A 24814-nucleotide genomic window follows, 5' to 3' on the forward strand; every position below is an offset into this window, starting at 1 on the left:
CAGAAGGATGGGCCACAGCTGTGTTGTAAATGGGGGAAAAATAGCCCAGTTGCTGGTACATGAAAACTTGTTACAGGTTATAGAAAGGCTAGAAAAACTTTTACAAGCCTGGGACACAAATAGAGAACCCAGACAGGGGGTGTGGCCACTTTGTATAATAAAAACTTTGCCCAAAGCAGGGGATGAAAAAAAGTCTAGGGAGGTACTAGCAGATTCAGTTGCAGAACTTGAGAGAGAGAAAAAAAATGGGACATTTTAACTTGTGTAAGGTCCAAGGACTCCCGGGGGGGGGGCGCAGATAATAATGAAAAAGGAAATGACCTAAAAATGAAAGTTGCTAAGGCTGCCCCTCAGATTCAACCTTTGATACAGAAAGGAAAGAAAGCTGAGAGTACTGTAGCTAGGAAATACTCCACAATGGAACTGTTAAAACTAGGAAAAACTTATGCGCAAGCAATCAAAAAGCCCCTTGCTACCTGGTTTGTGAGGATCTTGGACATGGGAGCAAATAGCATCAGTCTAAGTCCTTCAGAAGCTTCACAGCTGAGTTATATAGCCACCCTTAATGGGATAGCTGATGGAGGGCATTAACACATGGTCATTACCAAGGGAGACTAAGATGATCAGCAGGGGCTGGAGGCCTATAAAGGAGGGGCAGGCATTACTGAGAGAACTAGGTATGAGGAAAGCAATATGATGTCCAGTTCACTGGGTCAGATACGACTGTGTTCACCAGAGATATGAAGGAAAGCTTAATTCAACTGGGACCTCGAGAATGGTATGGCGCTTTAATGGTTTTACTAAGCCCTTTAATGGGACAGGATCTTTGTAAAGTGAGAGAGGCTTTAGGAGATCTACATGATTCTGGCCGGCATGTAAAACGTGTCTGTGGAATAACAGAACACCCTACAAGAGATATAAAAGACTAGACAAAAGAAATGGTCCATTTGGGTTACTTGAAGACAAATGTGGCAAAACTTATGGCGAGCCCAAATTCCCAAATTAAAAAATGATAGAAAACCAAATTCAGTGCTAAAGACTTTCTGGAAGGCCTTAAAACCAGAACAGTTTACAGAAGGCATTCGAAGGATAAAAACTGCCAGGGGTGGTTAAGAATCCCCAAAGATTAAATCAGGTGCATTCCTCTCCTGATAAAGGCTATACAAGGGGTGGAGGCAGTTTTTCCCACCAAGGCCTCCCCCAGCAGCCAGGTGTGGTCATTGGAGATAAATGATATGGCTACAGTCAGGAGGCAGACCCATGGCCTGCCTGACTCAGGGAACCAAAAAGTGCAGCAGGGAGAGGAGAAACACCCTGCTTCCTTAGCCCAGTGCAGGGTTAGGCAACTGGAGCCAACACGTGTTAAGTGTATAAAGAATAAAAGAACACAAAGAGACTCCATGTAAAATCCCCCAAGTGCAAAATGACTCCGAAGGGATAAATTAAGATAGTAAAAGAACTAACCAAACTAATGCCTCATACCCATGCTATGGTACCTAACAAGGATCTATGGAGAAAACAATACGAATCGATAAAACCTTTCCATGATGTATTAGACCTTGTCTTTGACTGATTTAATATATGATGTTAACCTTCCTTTGAGTGTTTTACAGATGTGAAACTCATTTGAAAGATACCCGAAGAAGCAAAGGCCGGCTATAGCTGTAAGATTCTTGGGAGTCTTATGGTTGGATAAGATGAAAACAGAGGCTCCCAAACTATACAACTGTGAAGAAAATCTACAGTTCCAGGAGTGGGATGCCACCCTATGAGCCGTTGGTCACAGAGAGATCCTAGAGATCCTCAAACTCACCAAGGCTATTGCCATTAATGTCAATTGTACACTAGAAAGGTCAGTAAGGCCAAGTTGCTGAAGACACTGCATGATGTGAGCATGGGAGAAGAGATGGAGCTGAGACTATACCCAAAAACTACATGCCACTGGATGGATAATGTTCATAATGCCAGAAGGTGCTATGCAGATGGTTGGAAAAGAAAGGACCCCTATCATTCTACTCAACAATGGACCCCACGTGCTGCACACTATGGACATGCCAAGTAATGCCTGCAAGAGCAATAATGGCTCGACTAACATATGTACAAATGACAAATTTCAAACTGGATAAGGAAGGCCTGCTCCTAGGGGTGGAACACATATCTGGTGCTGTAGACCAGGCCAACCCCCTGTGTCAAGAAAGGCCACTGGCCCTAGAGGGGAAGCCATTACAAGTATACTGCTTAATAAATATAGTACATCTACTGGGATATCTTCTAGGCATTTATATTTACATTCATGTTTGTTTAGATGTATCTACTTACTTCCATTTATCTTTATAGTAGAAGAACCACCGAGATAGATCAATGGCCATGGCTTGCAGACAAATAATGGGGAGGCCCAAGAAGTCATTATCTTGCCATGATACAAGAGAGATCACCCTACATCTACCACCCCCTCCAAGGCTCAGTGACCTTAGTGGAAGATTGGCAGAAAGACTGAAAGAGCGGGGGGGGGGGGGTCCCGAGGGGTACTTTTTCCTCTGAGGGGCGAGGCCAAGAAGAGAGAAACAGTTTAAACAGACCCATAACATATGAGGAAATTGAAACAGTAATACAAAGCCTTGGAAGTAAAAAAAAAAAAAAAATCCCAGGACCAGATGGATTTACAGGAGAATTCTACCAGACATATAAAAAAAGACTTCCAACCAATACTACTTAAATTATTCAAAATGATAGAAACAGAGGGAGAAATCCCAAATTCCTTCTATGAAGCCAGCATCACTACAATACTCAAACCAGGTAAAGACACAACCAAAAAAGAAAACTATAGCCCCATACCCTCTGAACACAGATGCAAAAATTCTCAACAAAATATTGGCAAACCACATACAGACACACATCAAAAAGATCATTCACCACGATCAAGTAGGCTTTATCCCCGAGATGCAGGGATGGTTCAATATATGCAAGTCCATAAATGTCTTTAATCATATAAATGGACTCAAAGACAAAAACCACATTGTCATCTCAAAAGATGCAGAAAAGACTTTTGACAAAATTCAGCAGGAATTTATGGCCAAAGTCCATACCTCAACATACCTCAACATAATTAAAGCTATACACAACAAACCCACAGCCAACATCATTTTAAATGGAGAAAAACTGGAAGCATTCCCATTAAAATCAGAAACCAGACAAGGATGTCCACTATCTCCACTCCTTTTCAACATAGTGCTTGAAACTCTTGCTAGAGCAATAAGACAGGAAATTAAAGGAGTACTAATTGGAAAAGAAGAGGTCAAACTATCACTTTTTGCAGATGATATGATACTATACCTGAGAGATCCCAAAAGTTCCACCAGAAAACGCCTTTCAGTATAGTGGCAGGTTATAAATCAATCTATAAAAATCAGTAACCTTTCTATATACCAATAACAAACAATTGGAGAAAGACAGGGAAATGTTTCCATTCACAAGTGCTGGGAAAAAAATTAAAAAAAATAAATAAACCTGACCAAAGACACCAAAGATCTCTACAATGAAAAATTAAATTGTTAAAGAGACCGAGGAAGACAACAGGAGATGGAAGGACCTCCCATGTTCATGAATTGGAAGAATTAATATTGTGAAAATGACCATCCTACCAAAAGCAATATATAGATTCAATGCAATCCCAAATGAAAACCCCCATGACATACTGCACAGAATTAGAAAAAAACCATCCTTAAATTCATAGCCAAAGCAGCCCTGAAAACAAACAGCAACGCTGTGGGGATTACTATACCAGATCTCAAAGTATACTATGGAGCTATAGTCATAAAAACAGCATGGTACTGGCACAAAAATAGACACATATATCAATGGAACATCAATAAAGATCCAAAGCCAAGTACATGCCATTTCAGCCACCTGATATTTAAAGACAAAGGTGCCAAGAACACACAATCAAGGAAAGATAGCATCTTCAACAAATGGTGCTGGCAAAACTGGATCTCCACCTGTAGAAGGATGAAACTAGATCCTTATCTTTCACCTTGCACAAAAGCCAGCTCCAAATGGATCAAAGACCTCAAAGTCAAACTGGAAACTCTGAAACTATTAGAAGAAAATACTGATCGTAACCTACAAATATAGGTGTGGGAAAAGATTATCTAAATTGGACAAAAGTTGCTCAGGAATTAAGGTCAGCAATCAACAAGTGAAACCTCATTAAACTAAAAAGCTTCTGTGCTGCAAAAGAAACAATCAAAAAGTGAAGAGAAAACCCACAGAATGGGAAAAAATCTGCACCAGTGACACATCTGACAGAAGTTTAATACCCAGAATATATAAAGAACTCAGAAAACAATCAAGAAACCAAATGACTCAATTAAAAGATGGGCTAAAGAACTAAACAGAGAGTTCTCAAACGAAGAAATAAAGATGGCTAAGAAACATTTCAAAAAGTGTTCAACATCGTTAGTAATTAGGGAAATGCAAATTAAAATCACCCTAAGGTATCACCTTACCCCATTAAAGACTGGCTAGGATCAAGAGAACAAATGATACCAAATGCTGGGGAGGATGTGGAGAAACAGGAATGCACATTCATGCAACCTCTATGGAAAAACTAAAAATGAACCTACCATATGACCTGGTTATACCACTCCTTGGCATATACCCAAAGGACTCATCCTATTGTAGAGACACTTGTACATCCATGTTTGTTGCTGCTTTTTTCACAATAGCTAAGAGATGGAAGCAACCTAGGTGTCCCTCAATTGATGAGTGGATAATGAAAATGTGGTTCATATATACGATGGAGTTTTACTCAGCAGTAAAGAAAGATGAAATCATGAAATTTGCAGGTAAATGGATGGATCTAGAAACTGTTATACTAAGTGAAGTAACACAGACTCAGAAAAAAAATCAACAATGTTCTCCCTCATATGTGGATCCTAGCACCAAATCCTTATTAAATTCCAGGTCCTTTTAATAAGATGATACTATACAGCAGGCCCTTCTGCATGAAATAACTACCATCATCATGACTTTAGCTGAGACTGATCACTAAACACTGTCACACTTGGGCTTGTTGATGGTTGTGCTCACTCATTAAAGGAGGGCCAAGCAGGATCATTGGCCCCTCACCAGAGTAGCCAGCCACTCTTCCCAGCCAACAGTATGTAATTTGGCCCTAATCACACATGACCTCCTGGTTTTAGGGAGGGCTAAAGTATACAATCTGGGAAAGGGTAGGAAGAGAAGGAATGAGCCATGCTGGGTAAAGGCTTCCCAGTGTGCATACCCTCAGGTCATACATACACCTCAGCAACCCCTCAATTATCTTGATAAGTAAGCTCAATAAATTCATTGGTTCCCCAGTAAAACTTTAATCAAACACTGGCTTAAGACTAAAACTTTAAAAGGGAATAAGCATTGCTTAGCATCCTCAGGCAAAGAAGTCTCAGAACAGATGGAAAATTTATTTGTCAATGCTATTATGTCTCAAAATTACTTTAAAAAAAAAAAGAAAGAAAATGAGAATGTAAAGATGTTAAAAGGATATGGGAATGGAGATATTTTTCAAAATAGAAAAAAATGAGAAAGCCTAAGCAAGTGATGAAGGTCTGTGTAGGTTTGTTATATATAAAGGATGAGACCAACATAATATACGCATAATCTTAAATTTTCTATGGTCATAGTTTAGTCAACTAGTTTATGGAACAAAATATATATCTAATCATGGTTTATCTGAAAATATTTGTTTTTTCACCCAAGCCTTATCTACATAGCACATGATAATTAAAGTACCAGACTGGTGGAGCTAACCTTACTGGATGTTTAACAACCATACTTTAAGGTCTATACTAATGTGGTCAGAGGGACTTAAAGGACAGTTTTTGCCCCTTGCCCTCCAAGGTCAACTAAGTTCCAGGGGACTATGGTACATCTCTCAAAATGTCCTGGTACAGTGGTGAGTCACCTGTCCTTTTGTTCAGGGAGGACATGGAGACCCTATGAAATGGACTTGAACCAGTGTCCAATCTACAAAGAGGGTCACCCAGAGGAAACATCTCATTCATGTTTCCAAGGGAAGCCAGATATGGTTGAGCAGGACCTTTGACTTATCTTCACACAGATGGAGCTGGTAAAAGAAAGGAGCCAAGAGCTCCTCTCAAGCCCATGTGACCCCTGAGGAACAGATCCTCAATTGACCTTAAGTGTAAAGATAAATTGCTTTATTTGGGTCAACTGTATGATCTTAAACACCCAAAAGTATAATCAAAGTGTAAAGTCATCAGTATATTTCTTTAAGAGTTCAAGGGACTACACTTCCCAGACATTAGGCTTAAGTCTATATAAAGTTATTTAGAGAATTATTTTTCATTGACGATTTTGTTCCTAACCAGAAAGTGCTGCTCAGATCTAAGACTTCAAATCTTGGTCTGCAATACTGTAGTACCCACCTGTAGCTAAGGGAGACAACCAGCTCTTGTTCTAAAAGGATGGATAGATTTGTTTTCTCCCCCTATCTAGAAGCCTTTGAGAAGGAACTGACACTGATTGTAACCACTCCAACAGCTATCAAAATACCTGAAAGCAAATCCTGAATCCATCACTCTAGAGTCCAGCCTTGGAAGACAAAAGAAAAAGGAGGAGCAACCAGACAGAGGGATGCTTTTGGAAGCCCTTGTCAAGAAATTCCAATGGACCCTCATACTATCATTTGAAAATTGCCCTAAGTTTTTTCTAGTTCCCTGTCTAGAATTTGTAATGCTAATTACTTTTGCCTTTACTGCTCCTTCACATCTCCTATTCAAGACCTTTCTTTTCCCCTTAGAGATAAGAGTTATGCAATTTGGGAGTCTTAGATAGACCCACTGAAGGGGTACTCCAATTGCCTCATCCTGCATCCCTGTTCAGCATGGAAGAAGGCAGAGTGATCTGTGTCCTGATTCCCTGTTGGCAATTTGGGTAGCCTCTTCAGAGGATGGTGTAATAAGAATAGGAGGTAGGAACTGGCTAGGAAGTTAGGGTAAAAAGACCTTAAAGAAAAGTAGCCAGTTTCTTGGCGTCAAAATGTCCTTGGGCCTATTAGCAACATACTCTGTTCCAAAGGCCCAAAATGCCGAATGTATTTGGGAGCTTCTATCTAATCCCTTGAAGATTTTAGGGCTACCTCTTCAGAGGGGGGAATGTTGGGATACCCAAAAGCCCCATAAAAAAATAATAAATTTAAGAAGAAAGAGTACATGAGGTTATCAGAAAAGAGTGATGGGTAGATATGGGAGGATTTGGACAGAAGGGAGTGGGCATGGATTTGATCATAACACTTTATATGGATGTATGAAATTATATAAATTTAGTAAGTTATTTATTAAAAAAAGATGTCTGCACACTGTGTGACTGTCATACATATTCCATGTCTGTAACAGATGAAATGTGAGACAATGATTATTGCTTGTCCTTGGTTGAGGAAGGAGAATGTGGAAGGGACTGCTGATGGGTATGAGGATTTATTCGGAATGATGAAAATATTCTGAACTTAGATTATGGCTATGAGGTTACATAACTTTGTGAATATACTAAAACCTAATGAGCTGTACTTGTCAAATGTGTGAATCTTATGGTATATGAATCATACCTCAAAGCTGCTTAAAAACAAATCAGTATGGGCTGGAGAGATGACTCAGTGGTTAAGAGCTCTGGCTGCTCTTGCAGAAAACTGGGATTCGAATCCCAGCATCCACACAGCGCCTCACAACCGTCTGTAATTCCAGTCCCAGGGGACCCAACACCTTCTTCTGACCTTCACAGGGATTGTATGACATGGGTGTATTTACATACATACACATAAAATAATAATAAAATATTTTAAAAAGCTGGTCGTGGTGGCCCACACCTTTAATCCCAGTACTTGGGAAGAAGAGGCAGTGGATGTCTGTGAGTTTGAGGCCAGCCTGGTTTCCATAGCAAATCCAGCCCCACTGTAACTACAGGAAAATCTTGTCTCAAGACAAAAAACAAAACAACAATATATATATAAAAAAATAGTATTTAAAAAAAAAAAAAAACAAATCAGGGGCTGGAGAGATGGCTCAGCGGTTGAGAGCACTGATTGCTCTTGCAGAAGACCCAGGTTCGATTCCCAGGACCCACATGGTGGCTATGAACCATCCTTAACTCCAGTTCCAGGGGAATCTGAAGCCCTCTTCTGACCTCCTCAGCTTTGCATGACACGGGTGCACTCACATACATGCAGGCAATGCACTCATACACGTAAAAAAAAAAATCATCAGAAGAAAATTCATAGTGGCCAACTGTAATGTGATTTACATGTTGGGTTTTATTTTTAACATGCTTTACATGTTGGGTTATATCAAGCCCTTTAAAGAGTCTCCTTTCAAGACTTTATTTTTTTTTAATCCCTAAGCCTCTATACCACCTTTAGCCTTTGCACTAACTGTTTTTTAAAAATCACTTATTATGTACCTGGGCTAGCCTGATACTCACTACATAGCCTAGGCTGGCCTTGAAATTCCAGAAATCCTGCTCTGGCGTCTGGAGTGCTGGAATTACAGGCATCTGTGCCACTACCCTGGCTACATTCGAAAATCCTGCATTTATTTTAATTTTTTGGATTCTTTTTGAGACAGGATTTTCTATATAAACCTGGATGGTCTCAAACCTGGAGAAATCTATGCCACTTACTCCCTGTCTCATAAGGTGCATACCATACCACATTGTGACAGAGACCACATTCTCCTAACTTTTATTACAGCATACAGTAACTGCTCTATTTTATTAGTAGTAATTGTTGTTAATCTTAAACCATGCCTACTATAAAAGTTAACTTCATCATGGATCTGATATCAATTGGGAAAATCAGTATACACAGGCTTTGGAACTAACAAGGGGTTTTGGTATATATGTCTTACAGTTAAGTGGGGACTCCTATAATTTAGTTTCTTAGACGTGTGAGGCACCAAGTGAAGTTTTAAAAGAACTGAAGGAAAGATGCGAGTGCTAAATTCAATTTTTATCATAGGGTAGGAAAAAGAAGTTCAATTAATGATTATCTGATCACTACTTGGATATACATGAAGTGCATGTACTCCTTGGATCCTGAATATTTAATTTTAAAAAAAGAAATACTGAGTTTCTTACTTCTCCTTCCAATGGCTCTATGTATTCTGTCCTAACTCAAGCAAAGTTATCCAAAGATGAGAAGCAGGAGATGACAACAGTGATGACAGAAAAAGAAAAGGAAATGGAAGCTCCAGTTTTTAATCAAGTTGAAATGTTGACCTGAAATGGATCCACACCAAGTCATGAGCAGAAAGTCTTTAAAGTCTTGGAGACAGGGTCTCCCTGTTGCCCCAGCTGGCCTGGAATTTGCTCTGTAGAACAGGCTGGGCTTGAACGCAGAGATCCGCTCGCCTCTGCCTCCCAAATGCAAGGCATGAACCACTGTGCCCAGAGAGATACGTCTTTAAGGACAGAAACAACTTAGTAGCCAGCGCTGTAATCTCAGTGTAACTTTTACTAACAGAAACATCAATTATCTTAATATTATCATGCTGTATGTATTTTCATAAATGCGGTAAGTCAACAAAGAAAAATTACATGAGAAGACAGGTAAATCTTTTCTAAAATGAAAATATTGGTATTAGATGCTAATAATGTATAAGTACATAGATGCTCAATTAACTTTTCAGTCAATTCTCTTTAACAGTCACCTATTTTATCATATCAGTAGTAAGGAAATGCAACAAGACCTTTAAAAGGGCCAGTAAAATGGTTCAGTGGGTAAAGTGCTTACCAGACAGGCCTGACAACCTGAGTTATTCCTGGGACTCACATAAAGGTGGAAGGAGAGAACCCACTCCTGAAAGTCATCCTCTTACCTCTGCATGAGTCATGACATGCAAAGACCCATACATATTCATCATACCCACACAATAATGAAAATGTATAGTAGTTGTATGATTTTTTTTTTTTTTTCTTTTTGAGACAGGGTCTCCCTGTAGCCTGAGCTGTCCTAGAACTCACTATGCAGACCAGGCTGGCCTCGAATTCACAGAGATCTACCTGCCTCTGCCTCCCAAGTGCTTAAAAAAGCCATGAAGTAATCATATTCTACAAATATTGCTTAAATACTTGACTAAAAACCTACTTTATTTGGTTTTAGTTAAATTTCAAAATCAGTATTCATTAAAAAGAAACACAAAAAACTAAGGACTGTGTACAACAAATCACGATGCAATCTTTTGTGGGTAATAAAGTGATAACCTTGAAATTTAACCTTTAATTTACCATGAGTTTAACAAAATATTAAAGCCAGTAAAAAACTATCCAGATCATGATTTTATTTTTTTAGTGTTTTTGAGACAGGGTCTCCCTGTAGCCTCAGCTGTCCTGTAACTCACTATGTAGACTAGACCAGTAGACTAGACCAGACTGGCCTTGAACTCACAGAGAGCCACCTGCCTCTGCCTCCGGAGTGCTGAGATTAAAGGTGTGTGCCACCGTGCCCGGCCATGCTGTGAATTTTGTAGGCTAACATCAAATAGTTCTATCTCTAAAATTTAATGGTTTATATGTGAGTATAAATGTGTAACAAAGCACTCTCCTGAAAGCAGCATACTTAATCCTATGTAATGAATACACTTACCTAAACTCTATCAGTGATATAGGAAAAACAGATTAATTTTAAAGTTTCAATAAGAATGCTCAAAACTTTAAAAAAGGAGAGTAATTGCTCTTTACATTAATGAGAATAGTAATAATAAAAAGTCTGACGTCTAAATTATGATTGAATTTTGTAGTAAGAAAATTTCAAGAGCCAGGAAAAGAAATGAAAGATTAATAGACAATTTTTGTGGACTATTTTACATGATCGCATGTATTTTTTATTTGAAGATTAAAAACTTATTCATAGGCTGGACATGGTGGCGCACACCTTTAATCCCAGCACTCAGAAGACAGAGGCAGGCGGATCTCTGTGAGTTTAAGGCCAGCCTGCTCCACATAGTGAGTTCTAGGACAACTGGGGCTACAGGGAGACCCAGTCTCAAAAAGGCCCAAAACAAAACAAAATAAAACAAAAACTTACTCACAAAAAACTCCAGTGAGTCACACAGTTTTATTTATGACTAACCAAAAGAAACAGGACAGGTGGCATGGCCATCAAGAGAAAGGAAAAATGAAGTATATTATGAACAATAAGATACTATTCTGCAATAGAAAAAGAACTATTCATACCCCTAAAAAGTAAGCTACATTTGAAAAAGATGGTGAATGAAGCCTTGTACAAAGAATATATGGTATAGGATTCCATTGACATAAAATCCTAAAACAGAACTTTTGGTTGCATCTTTGGGAATGGTAAGATCCGAGAAGGACTGGGAAAAAGTAATCAGGAAGTTTCTGGGGTCATGCTAATGTTTGTCATCTTGATGGGCAAAGGGCTTATAGAGATGCACAAAATTTGTCTAAAACTCATCAAATTATACATTTATGATTTGTACTTTTCTGTATCTATAATCTACCTTCAAAAATGTAACTGAATACTGAACTCTAACTCCAGTTCCAGGGGTTCAGTTCAGATGCTCCCTTCTTTGTGGGCATTGCATGTGCATGAGGTACACTTACATGCAAACAAAAGACATACACATAAAACAAAAATAATTTTTTTTAATTTAATAAAAAAATTAGCCGGGCATGGAGGTGCACGCCTTTAATCCCAGCACTTAGGAGGCAGAGGCAGGCAGATCTCTGTGAGTTCGAGGCCAGCCTGGTCTACATAGTGAGTTCCAGGTCAGCTGGGGCTACAGGGAGACCCTGTCTCATAAAGACCAAAAAAAAAAAAAAAAAAATAGTGGCAGATCTCTTAATCACAATCCAGATGTTGCCACTACCTCCCAAGTGTGCATCACTAAACCTAGCAGAAGTGGACTTTTAAAATGGTCTTCAAAGCATTTCTTCTCTGTTCTCTGTGGTCATATTATAACAAAACCTAAAATCACAAAGATGCCCTTATAGAACAGTTGCCTTCGCTGCAGTAAAATCAATTCAGTCTGAAGGACTGGATCTAGCTTCTCAGTAATAACAGGCACTGATATCTGGGAGGACCAAGGTGAGGTAAACAGCTAGAAGTATAAAGGGGTAATTTAGCATCTCTTAAGGACATTTACAGACTAACTTCCCTACCTCTTTTCTTCCTTTTTAAGGCAAGCGGGCCAAGGGGAACCAGGGTCTGGGATGTGGCAAGTCAAGTCTCCCATCCCTTTCCATACCTTAATTTCTATTCTCTAGTTGAGTGCTGTGCAGAGGAGCACGTTGCAATACCAATGGTATACACTTTTATAATACCTCACTGCATCTGGACCAGGAGGGAGTTCCAAACCTCGCATATTCCCTTCCTCTCTACATCAAAATAAGAGTGACTCAGGGTATGCACGACATCTAGGGTTCCATCTCTAGCACAACACACATACACACAGGTGCACACACACACAACACACAAGATTGGAGGGAGCGGGAGTATAGGGGCATGAGGAAGAGGTAGGAGAGAAAAAAATAATCTGTTAATCTGAAGATAGTGGAACAAAGAAACGTAAGACCAAAACAAAGGTCCCTAAGGAATGTGCTCCTGTCACTGGACTAGTTCAAGCAAAAGTGAGGTTACTTTTTGGAACTGTGCATGTCATCTGGCTCAGTATTTATAAAATCACTAAAGATTTGAAGTCAATTATGTCTAATTTTACTAATTTTAATATGGAAAATAGATGTGAAATCTCCATCCTCTAAAACAGAATTACAGGCTGCTATGCTCTTCAACAGTAAATAGAACTGGAATGAGGTGACAAGTGGCTTGAAAGGAGGTATTCATTTCACTCTATGTTTGAGAAATTATTTTACTTATTTTTGCGCCCCCTCCTTTGTCTACTACCAAGTGCAGTTAAAGGAACTGGTAATAAAAGTCAAGCATGGTGGTACAGTTGGGAGACTGAGGCAGGAGCACTGAGTTTGAGTTCAATGAGAAAACTAAAACCCTGTCTCAAACCAAACAGGACTGGAGTGAGGACTCAGGAGTTAAGAGCACATACTAAGGACCCAAGTTCCATTCCCAGCACCCATTTCAAGCATCAGGTGGCTCACAATCCACAACCACCTGTAACTTCAGCTCTAACGGATCCCACTCTGGCCTTTTCAGGCACCTACGTACATGTGGCAGATGCACAAGCACACATACATACATATAAATAAATAAATATAAATCATAAAGCAAACAACCCCCCCAACAATCTACCAAACCAAAGAGATGAATAGAAAGCTATGTGAATTCAGCTCAGGTTTGGTGATTATCCACATTCTATAGACTGAAGGGCTAATTAAACTTGCTCAAAATCATACCAGTTTCAAAGTGGCAGTAGATTCTTTCAACAGACCTTAAGGTTTCCATTGGGCAAGTAGTTCTCAAAAGGTCACCAGTATCCTTTCAAAGCATCTATCAGGTTCTTTTTCCATTAGCAGGATATTCATATTCCATCTTCTCCCGCCCCTACCTTGCCCCTCCCCTCTGTTGCTGGGGATGAAAGTCTGTGTGTGTGTGTGTGTGTGTTGCTGGGGATGAAAGCCAGAGGCCTCACTCATAGTAGCCAAGGGCTTTATCTCTGAGCCAGTTACCAGATCAAATATGCTTATATTTTAACTCAACACACATATCCTATCTTTTGTTAGTCACACAAGATCTACAAAAGCATAAACCAATGCCATTCTTCTTAAAGTTATTTTTTATATAACACATTTATGTGAACCTGTAATTAGCTTATCATTCTTTCTAAATGAATCTTTAGATGTTAAAAAAAATTACTTCACTTGATATTGTTAAAATGGCAATACTATCCAAATTGACCTACATATTTAACAAAATCCCAATAAAAATCCAAGCTTAGTTCTTTGTAAAAATTGAAGAGCTGATTCAAAATGATAGATGGTAAGAAAAGGGATACAGAACAGCACCCCCACCCCCAGAAAAAAAATAAAATCCTTGAAAACAATCAAACAATCCCCACTTCCAACGCACTAAAACACATCGTGTTAGAATACTTATATATCCCTAATTTAAAGTCACAATCAAATGGTGTGCTACCACTCACATTTTTTGGTCTTCAACCACAGTACCAAGACAGTTCAACACAAAGAGAACAGTCTTTCCAACAAATTGTGCTAAAACAAAAAAATGGATAGTCACAGGTACCAGCATGAATACAGACCCCTCCCTCAATAGGTTTAAAAGAAAATATTCATTTGTTGTTATAAGTTTTTATTATGAGCAGATAATATGCACTAGTAAAAATCATGTAATGAATTACACAAAACATATGAAAGAAATCTTTCAGATGACATGAATTTAAAAACATACCATAAAAGAATATACATAGTAGATTTAAATTTTTAAATAGCTATAGATTCACAGGAAGTTGCTAAAATAGCTCAGCAAAATCTATAATGTACTCTTCATCCAGTTTCCCCTAATCACATTACATGAGACTATTTCAATGTAAAAACTAAGAAATTGATACTGATACAGCTAAAAATCTCACCCACATTTTACTGATTTTTGTGTGCAATTCTATCACAGGTATTGGTTTTACATAACCAACAACCACCACAATCAAGATACAGAGCTGTCTCATCACCACAACAACCATCTCCCAGGTTACCATTTTATAGTCACAGACCTATTTTGCTTCCTCTAGTCCGCCACTTTCTTATTTTCGTCATCACTGTAATCTTGTCATTTCAAGAATGTTATATAAATGGAACCATATGGTATGCAACCTTTTAAGATTTTTGTTTTTTCATTTGGCATTAATTTCTTTGGGATTGATCCAGCTGCTGTATCAATAGCTTGCCCCTTTTATTGCTGCATAGTATTCCATGCTACAATATAGCACAATCTGACCAATGTCAGTGAAGGACATTTGGGGTGTTTCCAATATAAGTAACAACAACCCAGTTACTTTTTAGCAATTCTGTAATGAGAAAGCTGCTTTTCCTAGAAGATTTTTTTTGAAACTAAAGGCCTAAAACTCATTTTTAAGCTGTTGCTTTTTACATACATGTTCAAAGATTTTTAATTTCACAACATTAAAAAATTGTAACCAGCTGGGCGTGGTGGCGCATGCCTTTAATCCCAGCACTCAGGAGGCAGAGGCAGGCAGATCTCTGTGAGTTCAAGGCCAGCCTGGTCTACATAGTGAGTTCCAGGCCAGCTGGGACTACAGGGAGACCCTGTCTCAAAAAGACCAAAAGAAAAAAAAAAACTGTAACTTTTGCCGGGCATGGTGGCACTCGTCTGTAGTCCCAGCACTTAGGAGGCAGAGGCAAGTGGATTTCTTTGGTCTACATAGTGAGTTCCAGGCAAGCTGGGGCTACAAGGAGACCCTGTTTCAAAAAGACCCGCCCCCCCAAAGTAACTTTTATATGTAGATCCTCCCTCACTAATGATGGCCAATGCATCAAGAAGAATCTGAAATTCAACTACCTCAGATTGCAAGGTAAACTGCATTAACACCTTAATGTAGTTAGACCCTTTCATGTAGAAGACAGGTTAGTGAAGTTAAAGCAATTTAGATCTGTCCCCCAACCAAACTAAAATTGGTAGAAGTCAAATTACAGGACTTCAATCCTTGCACCAGACACTATCAGATTACTGCATTTCAAGCTGGTGGTCAAGAGAAAACAAACATAGTTTCTCTACCTAATTTCTTTTGGAAACAAGCAGTTCTAGTGAGTTTTAAATGACATAAGAGCAGGCCAAAGAGCTACCATTTAAAAACACACAGTGATCTAGTATTTATGGAATAAGAAGCTCAAAAATTTCAATCTTCCCGGCAAATCTAGCTTACAGGTAAAAACTTCAAAAGTCATAAACCTACAATTTGCAAGGTAAAGAACAAAGGTAAAAGTTAAGTTAAAAAGAAAATATTTAAGTGTGAAGATTAAGAACCAGTAAGCAGCGAAATATTAAAAGATAGTATCTGTAAGTAAATCAAATTGCTGGGAAATTCAGGCAGAAAACTAGCTTTGAACCATGGTTTAATATCTTTTTTCAATAGTCAGCCAGTGACTAACAGATCTAAAATTTGGCAATGACACATATTCAGATGTAGGCTAACATCTTATCAGATACAAACAAATTTGTTCAATTACATAATGCTTCCTTATATGAGGAGCAAAGTTAATTTGATAGAATTCTGTGTATGTCATTTGATGCTCTGCACACGTTCACATTATTAGTACAGGAAGCCCCAAGGATTAAGTGGAAGGCAATCTAATATTTGTAAAAGTTTAGTATTATACTGAGGAAAAACTGACACACTTCTTTTTCTTTACAAATGCCATCTCAGTTCAGTTACCTACAGCTGTAAATAATTATGCCTACAGGCAAGTGTGACTACAAAGTCAGAGCACTGGTTCTGTGATTTTCAACAGTTTGAAAATTTCGTCCCCACTGGTAACCACACCTCTATGACACATGACTGTCCAATTTTACAACAGATATAGGAAGTGTTAATAGGGAAAATTTCTACTTCTAGTAGGAATAGTATACTAACAATCCATTAAGCCTTAAGCATGTTTTTGTGTAATACATTTAAGAATGAAAAAGAGGAAAGGGAGACTTTGTTGAATTTTACTGCACTTCCTTATTTCTGAGAATTAAAATTTAACATTAAGATAAATGAGTATAACTTGTAAAGGCTCTCTGGAGGAGCCCTGAGTGTAGAGGGTTCAATAACTTGAGTGTGCCATTAACACTGTCTATGCTTTCAACCTTGGCTGGGTAGTACTGTCAGAAACACTTCATAACAAAACTGATTTTGTGCTAATCTTAAATTGGCTCAACTGCTCAAACTCCAAGGACACCTTTATGTGTGAAAACCCAGTATATTTTCAAAAATGCTTGGGAACAGAAAGGAATATGTTATTTCACAGAAAAGAAACATTCAAGGACTGATAAACAATGGAATTAAAAACTGAAGAGCAGGATTTAGCTCATTGGTAGTGTACATGCTAGCATGTGTGAGGCCAGAGGTTTAATTCCCAGTACTGCAAAATATACCCAAACAAAAACAAACAAACAAAAAACTCCCTCAAGAGCAACATAGCAATAGTCTGATTCAGGCATATAAATTCAAGTAAGTTGCTCAATCTTAACTCTGCATTAAAGAGTCACTTGCCTTCTCTGGTAGCATGATTAGCTAAGTAAATCTTTAAAGATATTATAATAGTATACCACTACGACACAGAGTAAACTTTTATTTCGGGTAACCATTTCAAATATATTCCAGGCAGGGCACAGTGGCGCAAGTTTTTAACGCCAACACTCAGGAGGCAGAGGCAGGTAGATTTCTATGAGATTGAGGTCAGCCTGTTCTACATAGCAAGTTCCAGGCCAGCTGGGGAGACCCTGTCTTAAAAAAAAAAAAAATCAAATATGGGCATTTTAAATCAAAGCAAAATATCTTCCATATGATATGTTTTTGTGTAGATAATGTACCTTCTGTTTTTTAAAAAAAAAATGTACTGGCCAGGTGTGGTGGCACAAGCCTTTAATCCCAGCACTTGAGAGGCAGAGGCAGGCAGATCTTTGTGAGTTCAAGGCCAGCCTGGTCTACATAGTGAGTTCCAGGACAGCTGGGGCTAGAGGGAGACCCTGTCTCAAAAAGACAAAAAAAAAAAAGACAAGATGGCTCAGTGGGAAAGGTACATGCCACTGAGACTGACCATCTGTGTTCAAACCCCAAGACCCACATAGTGGAAGAAGAGAACCAACTCTCACTTCTGTTGTCTTTGTGCTGCAACACTTCACTGCCCCATCCCCAATAAATAAATGTAACAAAATAAATGAAAATGGCTATAAGCTGCTATTATTTTAAGTCATTACATAAATTAGCACCCCCCCAGTATTCATTAATGAAAGATGTTTCCAGGTTGCAACAATACTCTGTGCATATGAACAATTAATTCATTCTCTAAATATGAAAACAATGAAGAAACAATATTTAATTGCACAAAATATGTATGCATGAGGCATAATGCTAGTAGCTTTCCATGTTCTATTTGTAGGCCTCACAACACCATAAATTAAGCAACATCCTCCCCACTTTAGGGATGAGGAAACTTAACTGAGCCTCACAAAGGGATCCTGCAATCAGAAAGAGAATGCAGTATCCTGTATTTTCATCATCCCTTCCTGCATAAAGCCATGAGATCTAAAAATATTATTTGTATAAATTATCAAGTAATGAACAAGTGTTGGGAAATATTCTGGGCAAGGTATGCTATGGGGACTTCAGGGAGGAACTGAGCAGACTCATCTTCCCAAGATATGTACTACATATTTTTATATTAACAGATGAATGGATTTCTTCTTGGTCCTGAAGGTATGGATCTATTTTACTTCTGTTATCTACTCATATTAGTTAAGGAATATGGAATATTTCTAAGGTACTATTATACTTCTCCTACCCTGAAGAATCTAACAGTGAAAGCTCAGATCATTTTTTAGGAATCCTAGTAACTAGTAAATCTCAGAAATGGGCTTGCCTGCAGTGATGACTACTATAGATTATAGAGTCCATTAAATTCATATTCTCTAAGCCCAAAAAACATAGTACTTGAAAAGATGGGCATATAATCAAACCCCGATGAGCTTATAAGAAAATTCCTTAAAAACATATCAAAGATGCCAAATTAAAAGACTGATGCTTGTTCAACTACTCTACTCAAACTGGTAGCCTGCATAAACCTTCCTGACTCAAATACTACAAAAAGGTGGATGACTGGCTCACCTTTTAACAACTGTTTTATGACTCAAATGCTTTTGTAATCAATGACATTTAAGACAAGAGGGTTTCCTCAAAGTTATTTAGGCTAACTATAGCCTTAAGGGTGTGTGTGTGCATACTTTTTTCATGCTGGAAATATTCTTTTCTTTTTCAGAGGGGTAATTTACTGTTCAGTAAGCCTATTTTGGAAGGTATCTTTTCACATTTTACTATTTTAGTAAACTTGCTACCCCAGGCCCCAATACACAAGGGAAACAGCCAGACACAATTTGTTTCTCTATGAAAGCAAGTTCAGAAAACAGTGGCACTCTCTAGCACCTTATAACCACAAATAAGTAAATAAATAAATAGATAAATAAATAAGACAAGAAAAAGAAAAAAACTTCTTAACACATATGGATTGGAGGGGGGCATCATAACGCCTGTGTTGGCATCTCCACAGACAGGGGCTCTGACAGTCATTCAACTTTCTTGCTAATTTCCCCATTGTGCTTTTTTGGATCACATAGGCATGGTGCGTTATGTCCTTTTTGGTGTGTGTGACAATTCCTTTCTCCGGGCGAGGCCAGCCGGCCTAGGCTACCCGGCCACCCAGGCTGCCCGCGCAGGGCCTGGGAGAGCGACTCCGGACCAGCAGCTCCGCGCTCGGCCCCCCACTCCACCGGGCCTGGCTGCAGTGTCTTTTCCCTGGTCCTCCCGGGGTCCACGGGGCTCGTAAGAGCATCAGCTGCAGCAGGGAGGCTCCGGGAACCTGTCCCCAGCTCCTCCGCTAGGCCTCGAGGTGTCGGAACTGCACATGGCCCCCGGCTAGGCGGCGGGCACCGCGCGGTGGAGGCAGTAGCCGGGCTTGCCTCAGAACCCCACGGCCCCAGGTCGGCGGGCGGGGAGCGACGCCGTGTCCTCAGCGCTTCGCTCCCCCGCTTCCTCCCTCTCCCGCTCCGTTAGCGCTACCGGTCGGCGGGCGGGGGAGGGGAGCGAGCGCGTTATTCCCGGGGCGCCGCGGGGGAGGGGACAGCATCGCTTACCCACGTTACTGAGGAGCAGGAGGATGCAGCGGGAGCGCGGCGCGGCGGAGCGACGGCGGGGCCGGCTGGGTGCAAGGAAGAGTCTCACGGAAAGGAATTAACCCCATCACCAGCCCGGACACCGGCTCCAGCGGCAGCCGCGGCGGCAGGATCCCGCCCCTTCCCACCACGCACTGGCCCCGCCTCTCCGTTCGCGTAGACCAGCAGCTGGCTTTTTCATAGGCTAGACAGACATTGAGTGCCATAAAGTTTGTCCAATAATTGTTGAAAAGACCCCTTTTGCTCCACCTCGTTATCGCCGCCCGGACCGCGGGAGAGCTGGGCCAAGTCAATCTCCTCCCTCAAAAGAGAAAGAACCAATCCGTGGTAAGTGATAGCCCTTGAAGGACGCGAAAGCCAACCAATGAGGAAATAAGGAGGACAGCCATTTTACCCACTTGTAAAAAAGCCACCTTTTCCCACGAGTTGGAGCCTGAGGTGGGCGAGTTCTGGGAGTTTTCACTCACTGGAGATATGGAATAAAACTGTATTTGTTCAGATAATATTTCTAGTGCTTTCTAGGGATAAAAGGAGAATTCTTCCTCCATGTGGGGAGATGTGAGGAAGGCTTTTAAGGATATGGCTCCTCCCCTTAGCGGTACCGGGTTCTTTAGCTGAACACCTGGTTTCTCCAGCCTTAGTGGTGACAGGAAGGGGGCTGAGCGCTCCGGCTTGAGGGGACTACAGTTCCCAAGATTCTTTGCGACTACCTAAACCCGTTTCCTCTGTTTGCTTCCTGTAATGTCACATGGGAATTGTAGTTTTTGAGAGGTTACCCTTGCACCCTCCGTGTTCGAATGAGTAGGGGGAAAGTTTTGAATTAGTTGGAGTTGGGAATGAGGTCTCAAAGCTGTAGTGAGATCTTTTCGCTACCCTTAAGGAGGAGATAAGAGAAGAATGGTCAGGAGTTTTCTCAGAACATCCCCAGGATTTTAGATTGCTGGTATTTGAACTCTTCTGCTTTCAGGTCGTCCCTTTGAACGTCATTTCCGTTTAGGAGAGACACTTGCAAAAAATCTGTGGCGGGAGTTGGAGATTCCCCAGCGAGTTGACCAGGTTTGTCCGTCTGGGAGTGTGGTGTAGGGCAAGAGATAGGAAGTTGAATTTAATTGCAGCTTAAGGAAAGAGGTGAGAGTTGTGCGTGATGGCTCATGCCTATAACACCAGCACTCTAGAAGCCGAGGCAGGAGAATCATTGCTAGTTCACAACCTGAGCTACAGCTTTAGTTCTAGACCAGCTGGGGCTCTAGAGTTGTTCTGTCTCTAAAAAAAACAAAAACAAAGGGAGCAGCAGAAAGAGGGTGAGAGGGTGAAATGTGAAATGACACGAATGTAAGTCCCCAAGCCCTTAAGGAAATTTTCCAACCCTGGTTTTAAATCCTATAAACCCCGTGTTTATGGTCTCCAGGTCCGCTCACTAGCAGGTTGCACCTCTTCGAGTTTGTAGAGTATGCTTCTAACTTGCCTGTAGCCTCTGTACATGGAGTAACATGGGTTCATGTCCACAGTTTTGACTGGAAGAAGTTTGGAAGTCCTGAGCTTACTCCTCTCATTTATACAAACACCCTCCCAAAGTTGAAGGAAGAAAGTTAGGCATGGGTTCAGGATTAATATAATCATTAGTTGCCCTGTTAAAAGTGGTGCAGCCACCAAATTAAGTGGCGACCCGGTGACAACTGTATACTTCGATGATTAAAGGCATCATCCAAAAGGCTTCGGAACCCAAAACCTAGTAAACAGCAAATGAGGCTCTGATTTAATCTCTATGAGGATGCCAGGTTGACTGTAAAGTAGATACAGCAGTTATGAGAAAAGTCCCACCCCAAGCCTGATGCTCCTCAAAGTCTCTATTCCAACATTCTTACTGAGACTTTCTCTTACAAACCATCTTGTAAATATTTATTGAGCATGTATCCTAGCATACCACACTTATGGGCGTATACCAGACTTCAGGTTGGAGCAGTGCACAAAAAGATAGGTTGCTTGTTTAGAAGGAGTGAGGAAGACAAAGGCTAAACAAAATTAGTGTTGCTTGTTCTTTTAATCTCTCCCTAAATTCAAATCATCATAGTCATGTTTTGAATTGTTATTTGGTTTCCTTTTGCCTTTCTACCTCTATATTAAAATAAGTATGTTTTTCTGTTTCCATTATTTTTATTGAAGTATTGGTAAGTCTGTGTCCAATGTTCTTGAAAGGTGTTTATGCACCTAGTAGATGAAAGAGGTACTAATATACAGAAGCATGCCTATAATGTTCAGCCAGCCTGTTGTGCAGATCTGCAAGGAAAAGCAGTCTTGGTTTGTTGTATTCATTCATTCATTCATACATTCATTCATTCATACATTCATTCATTTTGTTTGAGACAGGGTCTCCCTGTATGCCTCAGATGGCATGTAAATCACTACGTAGATCATGCTAGCCTGGATCTCACAGTAATCCACCTGCCCATGCCACCCTACGGCTGAGATTAAAGGTAAGGACCACCATGCCTGGCCTTGTTTCTTTGTTTTAAAAAAAAAATAAATTGTTGCTTTTTAATGCAGTGATTTTTTTTTTTGATTTTTGGTGATGAGAATTAAACCCATCTAAGAAGCAGGCACACCACTAAACTGCATCATCCCCAGCCTGTAATTATAATTCCCAATCATAATTTAGCATATAATCTATAAATGCTTAGTTTAGGGTTTTTTGTTGTTGTTGTTGTTGTTTTTTATCATAAGCTCTTCTAGTGTAAGTCAAGTCAATAGATAGTAATAATGATTATCATTTAATTATTTCAACTAAGCCAAAATGGTGTTGTGTTTAGTATATTTTCCTTGCCATGTCTGCTGTTTATTTTTCCTCTTGCTGGATATCACATGCTAAGCATGTACTGTACCACTGAACTACTTCCCCAGCTTCATTACTGCTTTACACTTGAAGAAATTGGGGTTCAGAGTGAAGTAAAAATTTAAGGTCTGAGGCCGGGCGTGGTGGCGCATGCCTTTAATCCCAGCACTTGGGAGACAGAGGCAGGCAGATCTTTGTGAGTTCAAGGCCAGCCTGGTCTATGTAGTGAGTTCCAGGACAGCTGGAGCTGCAGGGAGACCCTGTCTCAAAAAGGCCAACAAGTCACATAAAAAGGAAAAAAAATTAAGGTCTGAACCCCCTAATCAAAACAGTTTGGAGCTGAGGTCTGCTTGTTTTCTGTACTCTAAACCATTGCTTAGCTTCCCTCTTAAATGTTTGTGAATCTCTATGTATGAAGAGGGCACTTACTGACAAACTCTTCCATCTCAAAATTCTAGAAACAAGCCAGGAGTGGTGGTGCACGCCTTTAATCACAGCACTGGGGAGGCAGAGGCAGGCAGATCTCTGTGAGTGCAAGTCCAGCCTGGTCTACATAGTGAGTTCCAGGACAGCTGGGGCTACAGGGAGACCCTGTCTCAAAAAGACCGAAAAAAAAAAAAAAATTCTAGAACCAATCACTGGTGGCAGACGCTTCCTCTTTTAAGCCATTCTTTGTCATGTACATAATACATTGCTCAATGTAATTGTAAGTATAGGCAACCGTAGAAGAAATAAAGCTAATCTACCATCCTATTATCCAGAGGTTTTGACCATGTACAAGATCTCTCTCTTCACGTGTAGAGAAAGTTATGAAAGTTATTTTTGTTGTTTTGCTTTTTGTTGTTTGTTTTGGTTTTTGGGTTTTTTGGGTTGTTTTTTTTTTTTTTTGCTTTTTTTGTGTGTGTTTGTTTTGTTTTATTTTGTTTTGATTTTGGTCTTTTGGAGACAGGTTTTTCCTGTAGCTACACCTGGTCTGGAACTTACTAATAGACCAGGCTGGCCTTGACCTCACAGAGATCTGCCTGTTTCTGCCTCCCAACTGCTGGGATTAAAAGCATATGCCACCACACCCAGCTCTGGTTTTAATTTTGTTTTTGTTTTTGAGGTAGGATCTCACTATAAAGGCTGGCCTGGCACTCAGAGATCTGCCTCTATGTGGGTGCTGGGAACCAAAACAGGGTCCCCCTGAGCCATCTCTCCAGTCCCTCTTTTAACACTGAAAAAAAAAAAAAAAAAACTCCAACATCCAAATAGACTTCCTGTCCCCAATAACTCATTTTTTTTTTTTTTTGTCTTATTGAGACAGGGTCTCCCTGTACCTCCAGTTGCCCTGGAACTTGCTATATAGACCAGGCTGACCTTGAAACCACAGAGATCTGCCTGTCTCTACCTCCCAAGTGCTGGGACTAATGACGTGTGCTATCATGCCTGGCTTCAAGAATTTCATACAATGTTTTTTTGTGTGTGGTTTTATTTTATTTTATTTTATTTTATTTTATATTTTATTTATCTTATTTTCTAATTTAATTTAATTTTACTTTATTTTTGAGACAGGGTTTCCCTGGAGCCCCAACTGGCCTGGAACTCAGTGTAGGCCAGGCTGACCTCAATCTCATAGAGATCCACCTGCCTCTGCCTCTGCCTCCTGAGTGCTGGGACTAAAGGTGTGAGCTACCACACCCGGCACATACAATACATTTTGATCCCACTCAGATCCCCTCTCTTTTTTAGCTTAATTTTTCTTTAACTTAAATTTTTTAAAATTTATTTTTATTTTATTTCATGCCTTGCCGCCATGTATGTTAGTACACTATGAATGTGCAATGCCTGTGAGGCCAGAAGAGGGTGTAGGATCCACTTGAACTGAAGTTAACTCTGTGCTGGGAACTGAGTCTGGATCCTATGCAAGAGCTGACCTTGAAGCTGACCTTGAACTCCTGTGCTGTTAACCATTGTACCATCTCTCTAGTTCTCCTCTTTTAACTTTTTTTTTTTTTTTTTTTTTTTTTTTTTTTTTTTTAAAAAAAAAAAAAAAAAAAAGAGGACGATAAATCTTTCACTGTGATATATCAAAATAA

At 39.9% G+C, this 24814-nt stretch overlaps 2 protein-coding genes across 11 annotated transcripts in view; one reads left to right on the forward strand and one right to left on the reverse strand.

Annotated features, from left to right (window-relative positions):
* The window catches only part of R3hdm1 (R3H domain containing 1), a 152896-nt gene extending 132847 nt beyond the window's left edge, over nt 1–20049 (reverse strand). For 4 of the 7 annotated variants that reach the window (XM_008832443.3, XM_029563228.1, XM_008832448.3 and 1 more), the window contains exon 1: nt 19868–20048. The gene's annotated coding sequence lies outside the window, so the exon portion shown is untranslated. Of the gene's footprint in view, nt 1–19867 lie in introns of all 7 variants that reach the window. The other 3 variants (XM_008832445.3, XM_017797971.2, XM_029563230.1) reach the window with 3 other exon arrangements.
* A 282-nt stretch (nt 20050–20331) lies between these two features.
* The window catches only part of Zranb3 (zinc finger RANBP2-type containing 3), a 245878-nt gene continuing 241395 nt past the window's right edge, over nt 20332–24814 (forward strand). For 2 of the 4 annotated variants that reach the window (XM_029563233.1, XM_029563231.1), the window contains exons 1-3: nt 20332–20344; nt 20874–20962; nt 22274–22380. The gene's annotated coding sequence lies outside the window, so the exon portion shown is untranslated. Of the gene's footprint in view, nt 20345–20783; nt 21035–22273; nt 22381–24814 lie in introns of those variants that run through there. The other 2 variants (XM_029563232.1, XM_008832449.3) reach the window with 2 other exon arrangements.

The sequence above is a fragment of the Nannospalax galili genome, unplaced genomic scaffold, assembly GCF_000622305.1.
Source record: "Nannospalax galili isolate Female #2095 unplaced genomic scaffold, S.galili_v1.0 scaffold995, whole genome shotgun sequence".
Taxonomy (NCBI): Eukaryota; Metazoa; Chordata; class Mammalia; order Rodentia; family Spalacidae; genus Nannospalax; species Nannospalax galili.